Source organism: Felis catus, chromosome B3, assembly GCF_018350175.1.
Source record: "Felis catus isolate Fca126 chromosome B3, F.catus_Fca126_mat1.0, whole genome shotgun sequence".
NCBI classification, from domain to species: Eukaryota; Metazoa; Chordata; class Mammalia; order Carnivora; family Felidae; genus Felis; species Felis catus.
In genome coordinates, this window is record NC_058373.1 from 110,403,066 (window position 1) to 110,415,902 (window position 12,837).

Consider the following 12,837-nt stretch of genomic DNA (forward strand, 5'->3'; position numbering starts at 1 on the left):
CAACACATACAATCCCTGATTCCTAACAGAAAATATGCAGAATAAACCATATAATAGTAACTATTGTCAAAACTAGCAGTTTCCAAACTTTTTTTTTAAGTGGTGGTAAATCACACATCAAGCTTATGGATATGTTAACCACCCTTATTTTTTTTTTTATTTTTTTTAACGTTTTATTTATTTTTGAGACAGGGAGAGACAGAGCATGAACAGGGGAGGGTCAGAGAGAGGGAGACACAGAATCTGAAACAGGCTCGAGGCTCTGAGCTGTCAGCACAGAGCCCGACACGGAGCTCGAACTCACGGACCGCGAGATCATGACCTGAGCTGGAGTCGGCCGCTTAACCGACTGAGCCACCCAGGTGCCCCAATGTTAACCTCTTTAAAATGCACAGTTCAGTAGTGTTAAATATGTTCACAGCATTGTGCATCTCCAGAACTCTTTCCATCTTGCACAACTAAACTCCCCACCTGTTAAACAAGAGTTCCCCAACCTACTCCTCCCCCAGCCCCTGGCAACCACCATTCTACTTTCCGTCTCTTATGGATTTGACTACTCAGTACTGCATATAAGTGGAATCATACGGTATCTGTCCTCCTGTGTCTGGCTTATTTCACTTAGCACAATGTCCTCAAGGTTCATTCATATTGTCTCGTGTGTCAGAATTTCCTTCCTTTTTAAGGTGGAATAATATTCCATTGTGTTTATGCACCACATTTTGTTAGTCAAGAAAGGGTTTAATTTTTTTTTAATGTTTATTTATATTTGGGGGGTGGAGAGAGAGAGAGAGAGCATGCGCACAAGTCGGGGAGGGGCAGAGGGAGGGAGACAGAATCCAAAGCAGGCTCCAGGCTCTGAGCTGTCAGCACAGAGCCCAATGCAGGGCTCGAACTCACCAGCCATGAGATCATGATCTGAGCCAAAGTCGATGCTTAACCGATGGAGCCGCCCAGGTGCCCCAATCAAAAAGGGCTTTAACGTTTATTTATTTTTGGGACAGCGAGAGACAGAGCATGAACGGGGGAGGGGCAGAGAGAGAGGGAGACACAGAATCAGAAACAGGCTCCAGGCTCTGAGCCATCAGCCCAGAGCCCAACGCGGGGCTCGAACTCACGGACCGCGAGATCGTGACCTGGCTGAAGTCGGACGCTCAACCGACTGCGCCACCCAGGCGCCCCTCAAAAAGGGTTTTAAACAGAGATGCTTGAAAACATTTACAGGTCCATGGAAATAACCTAGGTTAGAGCAAGTGGTTGAATCTAGAAGAAACACAGGCATTGGTAATTAGCTCACTGGTAATGTTTAGATGGCAATTCCATGACCATCAGTATTGTGATGAGCCATCTATCCCTCAATCTGTCCTGAAAACACCTCTCCTATTTCAATCCACCTACACATGTGCTCGTTCTCTGTACTTTATGTTTCTTATACTGTACCTTGGTGACTGTATTTTAGCTCATTGTTTTTGCTATGTGATCTCAGCATATCTTGTGCATCCAGCTGTTTAATCAAAAAACATTTAAAGTACTTTAACAACATAACTTAAACAGTACACATTATAACAACGGAGAGGAAAATACTGAAGGTAGCATGCTTAACAAATTGTATTTATGTATAGTAAAATGTAACCTGGAGGTAATACATTTTGCATTTCTTGACTATATACATACACACACACACACACACACACACACACACACACACAAAATGTGGTGCATAAACACAATGGAATATTATTCAACCTTAAAAAGGAAGGAAATTCTGACACACAAGACAATATGAACGAACCTTAAGAACATTGTGCTAAGTGAAATAAGCCAGACACAGAAGGACAGATACCATATGATTCCACTTATATGCAGTACTGAGTAGTTGAATCCATAAGAGACAGAAAGGAGAATGGTGGTTGCCAGGGGCTGGAGGAGGAGTAGGTTGGGGAACTCCACATATGGGGAACATGTGTGTGTGTGTGTGTGTGTGTGTGTGTGTGTGTGTGTGTATGACCTACCCAATTTAATAAATAAAAGTATATCCAAAAACTAGTGTGGTCACTGTGGTGAGTATACACATTGCATGCAGGAAATTATGAAGCAGGGCAGCAGTGAATGTTAGAGTAACAATTTGAGCAAGACTTCAAGTTAATACACAATTAATAATAAAATCCGTTGAATGGTTTAAACAAAAAAACATTCTCAACATTTTGGTCAATCAAGGTTTTACTGAATTTCACGTTGTCTCAACTTTATATTGCCCTAAAGAAAGGTACTCAGCGTCTTAGCATAAGTAATTCAGCAAAGCCAACACAGCCACCTATCAGAAAACCACTGCAATCTTTTACTTTCGTTAGGCCTCTTACAAACACAAAGCTCGTACTGATACAAAGTGACGAACAGCAGCATGGAAATTCATAAACTTGAAATAACACTTGCTGTTATCCAGGTGGAAAGTGAACACACAATTTAAAATGAATATGACAGCTCTCGGGAGCACAGAATCAACCCCATTACTCATTTTCACCTACAGCTGAAATGTTCATTCTCAGCCCAGAAATGCTGAAATGACCTGTCAGACACACCGCCAAATGGCAAATGCCAGGATTCATCCAGGCGATCAATCAGGTGCCATGGTGACTTTGCTTAGGAAAACGGATTTCACATACTTATACCAATCAATTTCTCCAGAGTTTCCACACATGCCTCGCACAGTAATTCACGTGAGAGCGCTGGTTGCTGGACAGTGATTGAAAGACCACGTTGCCTTTTGGTTGGATATCCTTTGGATGCATCCAGAGTCATGTGACATGGGACCTCAGATCATTAGGAACTTGGTAGCCAACGCAAAGGGTTTCTCCTCTGAAGCAAAGACACAAGGGGTGATGAACCTAAATCATGGCAAGAGGCCTGATGGACAAGCAAACAAGTAGCAGACGTCTTCACTGGACGTCTAGAAAAGTGCATGAGCAGACCTGTACCGGTTATGTGAGCAGGTCCTATTGAAACTGGGGAGACAAAATGGGTGAGGGAAAGAATCTCATTGTAGGGTGGGAGTTTCCCAACACTTTCCTCTGAACAAGCACGCTTTGACTCAGTGAGCACAATGCCAGGTACCACAGGGAGAAACAGTCTCTCAACAGCTTAATTGCTGGGCCTGGCAGGCACCGAACTTCACCTGGCCAACCAAAGAACATGTTCCCGGACATCCTGATTCTAAGAATTAAACATTCCTTTGCGTGTCAGTTTTCTTTCGTTAGTCGCCACAGCAAAGAGTTGGCCCATAGTCCTCACGATGAACAGCCCCGGTCTTCTGTGCAGAGGCTTCTCAGCCCCACTCCTCCAGCTCACACACCGGTGGTGAGCCCTTCCGGGTCACATCTGTGTTCAGCAGGAGAGCGTTTTGCACACATGTGATGGTACACAGCGTTCTAACACACTAGCTCAGGAACACATTATAGAACTTAAACAGAAAAAAAGTTTTTAAAATTCCAAATATGGGGGCGCCTGGGTGGCTCAGTCGGTTGAGCGTCCGACTTCGGCTCAGGTCATGATCTCACAGTCTGTGAGTTCGAGCCCCGCGTCAGACTCTGTGCTGATAGCTCAGAGCCTGGAGCCTGTTTCAGATTCTGTGTCCCCCTCTCTCTCTGCCCCTCCCCCACTCATGCTCTGTCTCTCTCTGTCTCAGAAATAAATAAACATTAAAAAAAAAATTCCAAATATGAACAGTGATTCCTTGGGAGATATTTTAAAAAGAAAAAAAAAAGCCCTAGAAAATGGTAGAAAGGCACTCCACGAAGAGTAGAATGCTATCAAATCTAGCTCAACAATAAGAAGGCAGGTGCCACCGGGCCTGTTATTACGTATATTCCGGCCCGGTGGACAGAGAAGCACACAGGGTCCAAGTCCTGACTCTGCTGAAAGCCAGGTGATGACACTCAAATCACGTCAACTCCCTGAGCCTCCGCGGCTTCTTCAGCAGAAACGGGGACCTGCTGTGGGCTGCGTTTTTTCACAGCACTTGGATGAAGTGAAATGATGTGTGTGTGACAGCGTCCTGTGAGGGATTATCACAGTCCGGGAAGCTGACATCAGTCTATTACATGCCCCTGGACACGCCAATAGTGGGTGGCAGAACTTCTAGGCGAGGTAAAAGGCTCTTCTGACCGCCCTGAAGACTTCTGCCTCCTCGTTGTACTTTGGTAACTTCTGCTTAACAATCCATCACACCAGTCCAAACAGCTGGGCCGCTGGTAGGCTGCTAGCACCGTGTGGAGCACCCAATGCCACATTCTCCTCGTGCTGTGTTCTCAAGCCTGTCCGCCACACTTCCCCAAGCATTCAGTTCAAGCACCCCTCGTGTGTGTGCCCCATGCAACATACGTCACAAATGCATGCATTGTGTGTCATAGATGCACATTCACAAAGCAGACACCGGAAGGAATTTGGGGGGAAAGGTACAAAATATTTAACTGTCAAGCATCCTTCATGTGTGTCTGTGGCTGTCTACCAGCCTTTGGCCTTAAATTTTCCACAGCAAAGCACAGCTCTCGATCAACTTAGTATTCACTGGAAAGGAGAAAACACTCCAAAATCACCATGGAACTGATCATTAATAACCGATTCACATGCAACTGTTTTGTTTTGTTTTTTTAAGTAGGTTCCATGCCTAGCACGGAGCCTAACGACGCAGGGCTTGAACTCACAACGCTGAGATCAAGACCTGAGCCGAGATCAAGAGTCGGATGTTCGACCAACTGAACTACCAAGCGCCCACACACGCAACTCTTAGGAATGTGTACACATATCTTCTGAAATGAGAAAAACCTAACTCCCCTAGTAGCCCACTGGTCCTTACTGAGCTGGCTGGCAAACAGAAGTGTGAGGGCTTGAATGGGGAAGAGGACTGAGCCTCAGCCGCAAAGTCATCACACGCTAAGGAGGGGCAGGGAGGGGGAGCCCATCAGTCTTCACGGTCTTCGGCAAGTCTCTGCCCCTTCCAATTCCAACTGTCAGGGAAGACGTACCACTCTTAGGAAATGGCTCCTGACTGTTCACTGAATAGCATATCAAGCCGTAAAGAATACTAGCTTACAAAAGATTTTGCATCTACGTCCTGCAAGAGAATCTAAATTTCAAAGCATGAGCGCAGAAATGAAAAAACTCTGACATCTACACATAAATTGGGCACCGACCTCATAGCCTATTAAGGAGAGTATCTGGGGGAGCCTGGGTGGCTCACTCAGTTGAACGTCTGACTTTGGCTCAGATCATGACCTCACAGTTCGGTTCGTGGGGTCTGGCCCTGGGTCAGGCTCTGCACTGGTGGTGTGGAGCCTGCTTGGAATTCCCTCTCTCTGCCTGACCCCCACTTGTGGTCTCTCAAAATAAATAAATAAATAAACTTAAAAAAAAGAAGAAGAAAGGAATGTATTCTAACTTAAGTCACAATCACTCTGTCTTATATATTTTTTTTGTCTTATATTTTAAATGTCTCCAAACTGCCATTTTCAACCACTGTTTTGTTCCTCACCATTTAATAATGTGTAATTTCAGGTAACTTTCTTGTAACTTGAGATTACAAGTACAAAAAAAGTGTTTTTAAATGCCCAGATGATAAAAATGCAATACATTCTATCAATATTACCTAAATAACCAATGTTTTGTAAATAACCGTGCGATTCATCTGGGATAATTAGTGACGTACATTACCAAAGCTTATCCCGCAACAGAATCCAAATGTGCTAAGAATGGAATCTACTAGTCTAACGGGAAGTTAACATGTAGCCCTATTTGCAAAATTGCTTCTTGTTGCCTCAATTTATTCCAAAGTATATAGGACTAAAACAGAAGTACACAACCCACAACCTGACTCATCCCAACAAAAAGGGGGAGGTGGGGGGGGGGGCTGAGGTTCTTTTTTGAAAAGCAAAGGAAGATCATTATTTCTAGGTAAGAACATACCAAAGAGCAGAATGGTAAAATCAGAGAACAGCTCAGTGGTTTCCAGGCATTGGGGATGGGTGGAGAGGGTGAAGTATGAAGGCACAAAGGGGGCCTTTTGGGGAGTGATGGCACCGTTCTAGGTCCTGATTGTAGAAGCGATTATATAAATGTTCAACTGTCAGAATTCCCAGAGTGATACACCTAAAGAGGCTAGATTTTACTGTATGTAAATTACATGGCCAAGAGCCTACCTTTTTTTAAAAGGCTATTCTGTCTAGATCCATGTGCTAGGCAATGAATTATGAAGTATACAGTTCTCAAGTGTTCCAGATGTAATTACTAAAAAACTTACCCATAAATGATTGAAGTTCAGCCTTCAGTATTTTATAGAATTATTATATTTTATAGGTATTCTACAAAATGACTCAAACGTGAACTAAAATGATCACAAGATGTATTTTGCATCATTAGCTGGATGTATAGAAAACTGCAGTGCCTTAAAAATGGACATAACAATATCTATAAGTGCTAATTATATTTTTAAGCATTGAATTTACTACTAAATTTTACCTTTTCCATATTATAAATTGAGGAATATTAGTCATTAGATTCATTCGAGTCCCTCGGAACCACTATGAAATGTGTTTTTAATTGATTTCAGAGATAAGTCGTAAGTGTTACAGGACACTGGCTACTTTTGAAATGAAAATGTTTCAGTAATTCAACTGAAAAAAAAAATGCTTGGATGTCATATGGATCCTGAGATTATGCCTTAACACCTATTATTGAACAAGCCCTTACATTTTCCCTCTTCCTGAATATATACAGAAATATAGATTTTTTTGCAGAAAAAAAATAAAAGTCAAAGAATAAGTGTCATAGTCACAGCACACAGACTTGTGACAATACAGCACAAACCTTTGATTTCACATGTTCACTTAAGTAACAAACATCTTTCCCCACACACGAAGGACAACAGCCACTGTGAGTTCAGAAACTTAAAAGTAAAAATTCCCAATGGAATGTCCATGTGAAGGCTAAAAATCTAACAACCAAGGCAAAACCCTTTCCTCCAAAGTGCCGTGTACCACACCAAAGCACAAAGTTGCTTTTTAAAAAGCTAGTAAAATTGAGTCAACCTGGTTTTCCTAAATAGAAATCCACTCAAGCCCGAAGTTTTGTTTTTCCCACAAATACCATTCCCTCGACTAAAGTTCATGCTTCCAGTATGAATGAGACACAAACCGTAATACAAAGGGGTGAGAGCAGCAGCTGTGTTCGTCTTCTGCAAACACAACAGACCAGATCTTAATCCCGCTCAGTTTGCCCAGGACAGAAGCAAATCTGTTTTTGTTATCACTGAGGAATGCCAGTTAATACATTTAAAACACTGGTCACCTGCTTGATCCACGGTCCACTCTCCCAGAGTTTTTCCTTTTAACAGGCACGCATGAAGCCGGAGTTTACAAGCACAAACTAATGAAGTAAATGAACTTGTCCGCGTCTCGAATGAAAATACTTATCAGAGCATGAAATTTGTTTCCTATAATTTTCAAGACAAGTGGTTTGGGGGTGGGGGCGGGGCGGGGGGAGTTGGTCTTTTATTCTCAATATTACTGGTTTCCCATCCCGGGATTTCAAACAGAAAAGCAAACAAATCACACTATGAGCCAAGGGACACTTACCTTACAGGGAAACACCGGCCTAGCGGTCCCTAAAATGCGGACACGTGCTTTTCCCAGAGTAGCGGCTCCCGCACCTGGCTCGCACCTGGCGCTCGGCCACCAGCTGCGGAGAGAGAGCCCACCTCGCGCAGCCCAGCCCTCGATCGCCGCAGACGGGGCGCCTGTCGCAGCCCAGGGTGGTCCCTCTCCACCCCGCAAGTTTCCAGCGGCGGTTCTCGCAGCCTCGGCGCGTCCAGCTGCCTAGCAGCAGGGACGCGAAGTGGGTTTCAACAGGTCCAGTAGCCAGAGACACTGCAAAGATCACAAACGACTTAACGAGGCGCCTCTCCTTCCTTTTAAAGACCCGGGGGGAGGAGGTGGGGAAGAAAGACCAAGAGCCCACGTGACCACCCAGCCGGCTGCCAGGAAATCTCGGGAGGACGCGGACTCCCCTGCCCGGCCATCCACACTCACCTGGACGTAGGGAGAAGCCCCAGGGAAAGGCCTGCCACCCTCGAGCGCTTCACAGTCACCCTCAGGGGGAGCAAAGCACCCCTGGCGCCCTTCCCCCCCGTCTTGGATTTAGGGAGTCTGGGGGGTGGGGCCTGAGAACGTGCACTTCTAACTAGGTTCAGGGTGCGGCTGCAACTGATGCTGCCCGGCTGGGGACCACACTTTGCGGCTCACGTCCCTAGACCCTCACCCACGTGAGTCTGAGAGGGGCTGGATGTTTCGGCGTCATCAAATACAGAAATCTGACTCTAAGAATCTAGTGGCGGCACTAGAGAGGTTTGGATTTGCCCAATCCCGGGCAGCAAGCACAGGTTCGCGCCGCAGGAGAGGCCACGCCACGCGGGCGCGGGCGGGGGGGGGGGGGGGGGGGGGGAGGGGGTGGGGGTGGGTTCTCAGCGGCTCGCTGGGAAGACCTTTCGCTTTGGAGCAAAGATCCCAGGAGCCTTCCTCAAACTCACCTACTGCGAAGAAGCACCTGGGGGGAAATCTGTGCCTCCGCGGCGGCTGCGCCCCTCCTCCCTCTCCAGCACCTCCGTCGGGCTCTCCGCAGGCGCGCGCCCCCTGGTGGCAGCTCCAGGTCCCCAGTCCGCAGGGTCCCCAAGGTCTCTTCACCTACCCTGCGGTGGCACACAGTGCGAGAACTGGGATCTCAGGATAGTCATTAAGAAGCACCTGGCTTTAGGGGCAGCCACTGCTGGCGAAAGTCGAACAGCAAGTTACGGGTGTCCCATAGGCTATGCTGAGACCCCAGGGCCACATTTGTGTCTAATTAATCATCAGACTATCCGGACGCGTGACACGAGGGACATGGTTCTTCATCGGGCTGTGACTCCAGATCCCTGACAGAAAAAGACCGAAAGGGCATCGGGAGGGAGACTTACCACGCCAGGCTCAAGCGCTGGGGGTTTAGCCAAAAACAGCCTAGACAGACTTTAGTGTGCTCTGCATTTATGAGAGTGAGGGCCACAGGTGGCGAAGGCAGACTCCAAACACGGGAAGCCACCTACTTGATAACAATGGTGATGAAAAATCTTTACTCTGCCACCCCCTTCAGTTTTCATGAAAGCGAAGACTCTTGGATCCTCTCAAGTTGGAAGGCCAGGTTTCCCGCTCCCCGAGGTAGAGAAGTTCGTTTGAACAGGAGGACGCGGAACTGACCGGATTCATGGTGTAGGACTGTAGGGGACGTGATGCTGATCTCGACCAATCCCAGCTTTCCTCGTCCCCTCTCCTGGGTGTCCCTGCACGTCCCCAGCACCCATAGGCTCCTTCCTCCTTGCCGCCTTCAGGAGAGAATTTTAAGTGATGGTTTCAAAAAAAATCACTCCCATTTGGAAGTACTTACTTGTGAACAAGATACCTTCCTCTGGAAGGGAGATTACTATGAGGGAATTTCAGGGATGAGCCGACAGGCAGACAAAAATAATGTGAGGGTGAAGAAAACTAACGCCTGTCGGGTAACTACACCATGCCAGGGAGTGCGCTAAGTGCTTGCATAGCATCCCATTTACTCCGCATGGCAGTTCTATCCACTAGTTCCTCCTCAGATGTGGAAACTGAGGCTTGCAGAGCTTACCTCGGCTACCTAAAGCCACACGTGGTAAGAAAGGAGCAAGTGGCATTAATGCTTTCGTTGACAGCTATCACTTACTAGGCATTCAGCCATGCCCTGCTTGCCTACATGTTAGCTCATTTTATACGCAACAGGGCTATGAACAGGGCGCCTGGGTGGCTCAGTTGGTTAAGCGTCCAACTTCGGCTCAGGTCATGATCTCATGGTTCATGGGTTCGAGCCCCACGTTGGGCTCCGTGCAGACAGCTCAGAGCCTGGAGCCTGTTTCAGATTCTGTGTCTCCCTCTCTCTGTCCCTTCCCCAGCTCTCTCTCTCTCAAAAATAAATAAACATTAACAAAAAGTTATATACAACAGGGCTATGAGGGAAATTCTATCATTAAGTATCTCCGTTTCACAGTTGAGAAAATGGCCAGTCTGTGGCCGAGAAAGAGTTGAACCCAGGCAAGAGCCCAAGACCGCTTTCTTGCATGCCATGACTACAATCAATCAGAAATGAAGATGGCTTGAATGTCGGGGCACAACAGCTCCCACACACAAGCCCTGCCTCAAAGCCTCCTGCCACCGGAGAGTTAAGCATCAGCTCACCCCAGAACTAGAGCTCTGTGTTTGCTGCGATGCTTCCTTGAGAAGGCATTCCACTCACGGGAACAGCATGTTCTCTTTTTAAAGACCCTCAAACACCCACAGAAGCGTTTTGTTACGCAAGGAACCCTCACCGCAGGAAATATTAAGCAAAAAGAATGAATGGGAGTGAGTACATTTCCTTCTGATTCATCCTGTGGATTGAGAAAGATAATGGTACCTTAGGGATGGAAACTTTGCCTGGTTTAACGCAACGAGTAGGGAAGATAATTATTCTGACTATTCCTAACACACGACCAAAACTAAGAAGGGATTCAGTTAATACCAATGGTTAGACTGAAAAGCACCCTGAAATCTAGTATTAAGGACCATGCCTCCATTCAGAAGACCCCCACATCAGGTGCCTGGGTGGCTCAGTCAGTTGACCATCGACTATTGATTTCAGCTCCTGTCACAATCCCAGGGTCATGAGATTGAGCCCCACATAGGATTCTCTCTCCCTCTCTCTCTCTCTCCCCCTCTGCCTCTTTCCCCTGCTCATGCTCTCTCTCTAAAATAAAACTTTTAAAATTAAAAAAAAAAAAAAGATGGGGCACCTGGGTGGCTCAGTCAGTTAAGCATCTGACTTCAGCTCAGGTCACGATCTCGCAGTCCATGAGTTCGAGCCCTGCGTCGGGCTCTGGGCTGATGGCTCAGAGCCTGGAGCCTGCTTCAGATTCTGTGTCTCCCTCTCTCTCTGCCCCTCCCCTGCTCATGCTCTGTCTCTGTCTCAAAAATAAATAATAAAAACATTAAAAAAATTTTTTAATTAAAAAAAAGGAAAGGAGATTCCTCATCTGATTTGTACCTCACTCGTGACCTCCCCAAGGAAGCACCTACATGGTATGACATGTATTTCTTCTTCCCAAACTATTCTATAACAGGGACTAAAGTCATCACCCTTCAGTCATCCTTTGGGGTTACAGCATTGAATTGTTGAAATTCAATCATGCTATATATATGATGGGTGATATTAATTTACTAGCATTTATGATTACACTAAGGAGATGAGCTTCCAAGATGAGCTAAGTGTCACCTAGGAAAGCAAAGGAGGTTGGCGTTCGACCGGGACATTTTGCTACAGGAGGAAAGAAAGCCTCTCCATCGGGGTGCACCTTCCTCATCTTTTTTTTTTTTTTAATATTTATTTATTTATTTTGAGAGAGAGAGGTGCGAGGGCAAGCGGGAGAGGGGCAGAGAGAGAGGGAGAGCGAGAATCCCAAGCAGGTTCCCCACTGCCGGCGCAGAGCCCGACGGGGGGCTCAAACTCACGAACCGTGAGATCGTGACCTGAGCCGAGATCAAGAGTCCGACACCTAACCAGCTGAGCCACCCAGGTGCCCCCTTCCTCTTCTTTTCATCCTGCCCCCTTTCCGTCTAGTGAAGTCGTACCCAGCCCAAAACGAAGAGACTGAGTAAAGTGGAGGCGGAGACAGCCCAGTGGAACATGCGGGCTGCCTGCCCCCCAGGGCCCCTCCTGCCTGTGCGCTCTGTCTGCGCCGCTGTGATTGTGCAGTGCGCGCGTCTTGGCTCTCTAGCCACCCCCACCGCAGCACAGCACCCACAGCATTCAACACACGCCTAGTTCAACCCAGCCTTCAACAAGTACCTGCTGACGGCTTCAACCTGGAAAAATCAGAGGAAAAGGCGAGAGATTTCCTGTAGTAGAGAAACGGACTATTAAGATGCAAAACAAACAACGAAAACCTTGTTGAAGGCAAGAAAGCAAAAACAGATGTGGAGGGGAGGGTTCCTACAAAGCGTTGCAGGCTCCGGGACAGCTTTGGACGGTCGCTCTCTTTCTCTTCTTAGCCTGAGGTCAAGTGGGAGGATCTAGGTCCCCAGATGCTCTTGACTGCTCCGGAGTATGATAGGGTCAGCCTCTTTCTTCATGATGTTTGAGCATATATTGGCGTGTTGTAAGAGGACTTGAGGGATGCAACCCTAAACTTATGGAATTATTAAGAGAGAAGGGAAAGAACGTGGCACCTACAATGACACCCTCACTTGGAGGTGATGAATTGGAAAGGTGGGATTACTAATGCGACGCGTCCGTCAGGTTATTGCAGCTGCTTATGAGTCAGGGTTTGTCAGATAAAATTGGATATTTGAAAACTGGATTTGGGTAGAGCTCTCTAGGATCACGTCTTTTGTGGAAATCAAAAGGAACCTAACGTGTATGCACCTTTCCCACCCAAGCACTGCAGTAGGCAGGCTTGCCCAAGGTTGGCTCATTTTTATTGAATTTAGTCCTCGTAAGTTCCCTTGGGCTGTCCCTGCTTTACAGATGGGGAAACAGAGCCTTAGAGAGACGGCGTATCTTTTGTAAGGTCACCCACGTGCCTATGGCAGAGCGAAAGCTTGCACCCCAAGGTTTTCTACCTACGCGTTAATCCCTTGCTTTCTCCTCTGTTACGACTGTGACGTTTTTCTGATTTGCTGTGTCAACTGAAGCCTGTGTGTCCTGTAGAGCCTGGATATTGCTGAGTGAAATCTTGTCAAGTTCTTGCCTAGGCATGACCATCTG

General features: G+C 46.7%; 1 protein-coding gene across 1 annotated transcript in view; it reads right to left on the bottom strand.

The window, feature by feature from the left end:
• Nucleotides 1–7,958, bottom strand: part of ESR2 (estrogen receptor 2) — a 73,028-nt gene extending 65,070 nt beyond the window's left edge. The window contains exon 1 of the mRNA XM_045060053.1: nucleotides 7,623–7,958. The gene's annotated coding sequence lies outside the window, so the exon portion shown is untranslated. The remainder of the gene's footprint in view (nucleotides 1–7,622) is intronic.
• Between the last annotated feature and the right edge of the window lie 4,879 nt (nucleotides 7,959–12,837).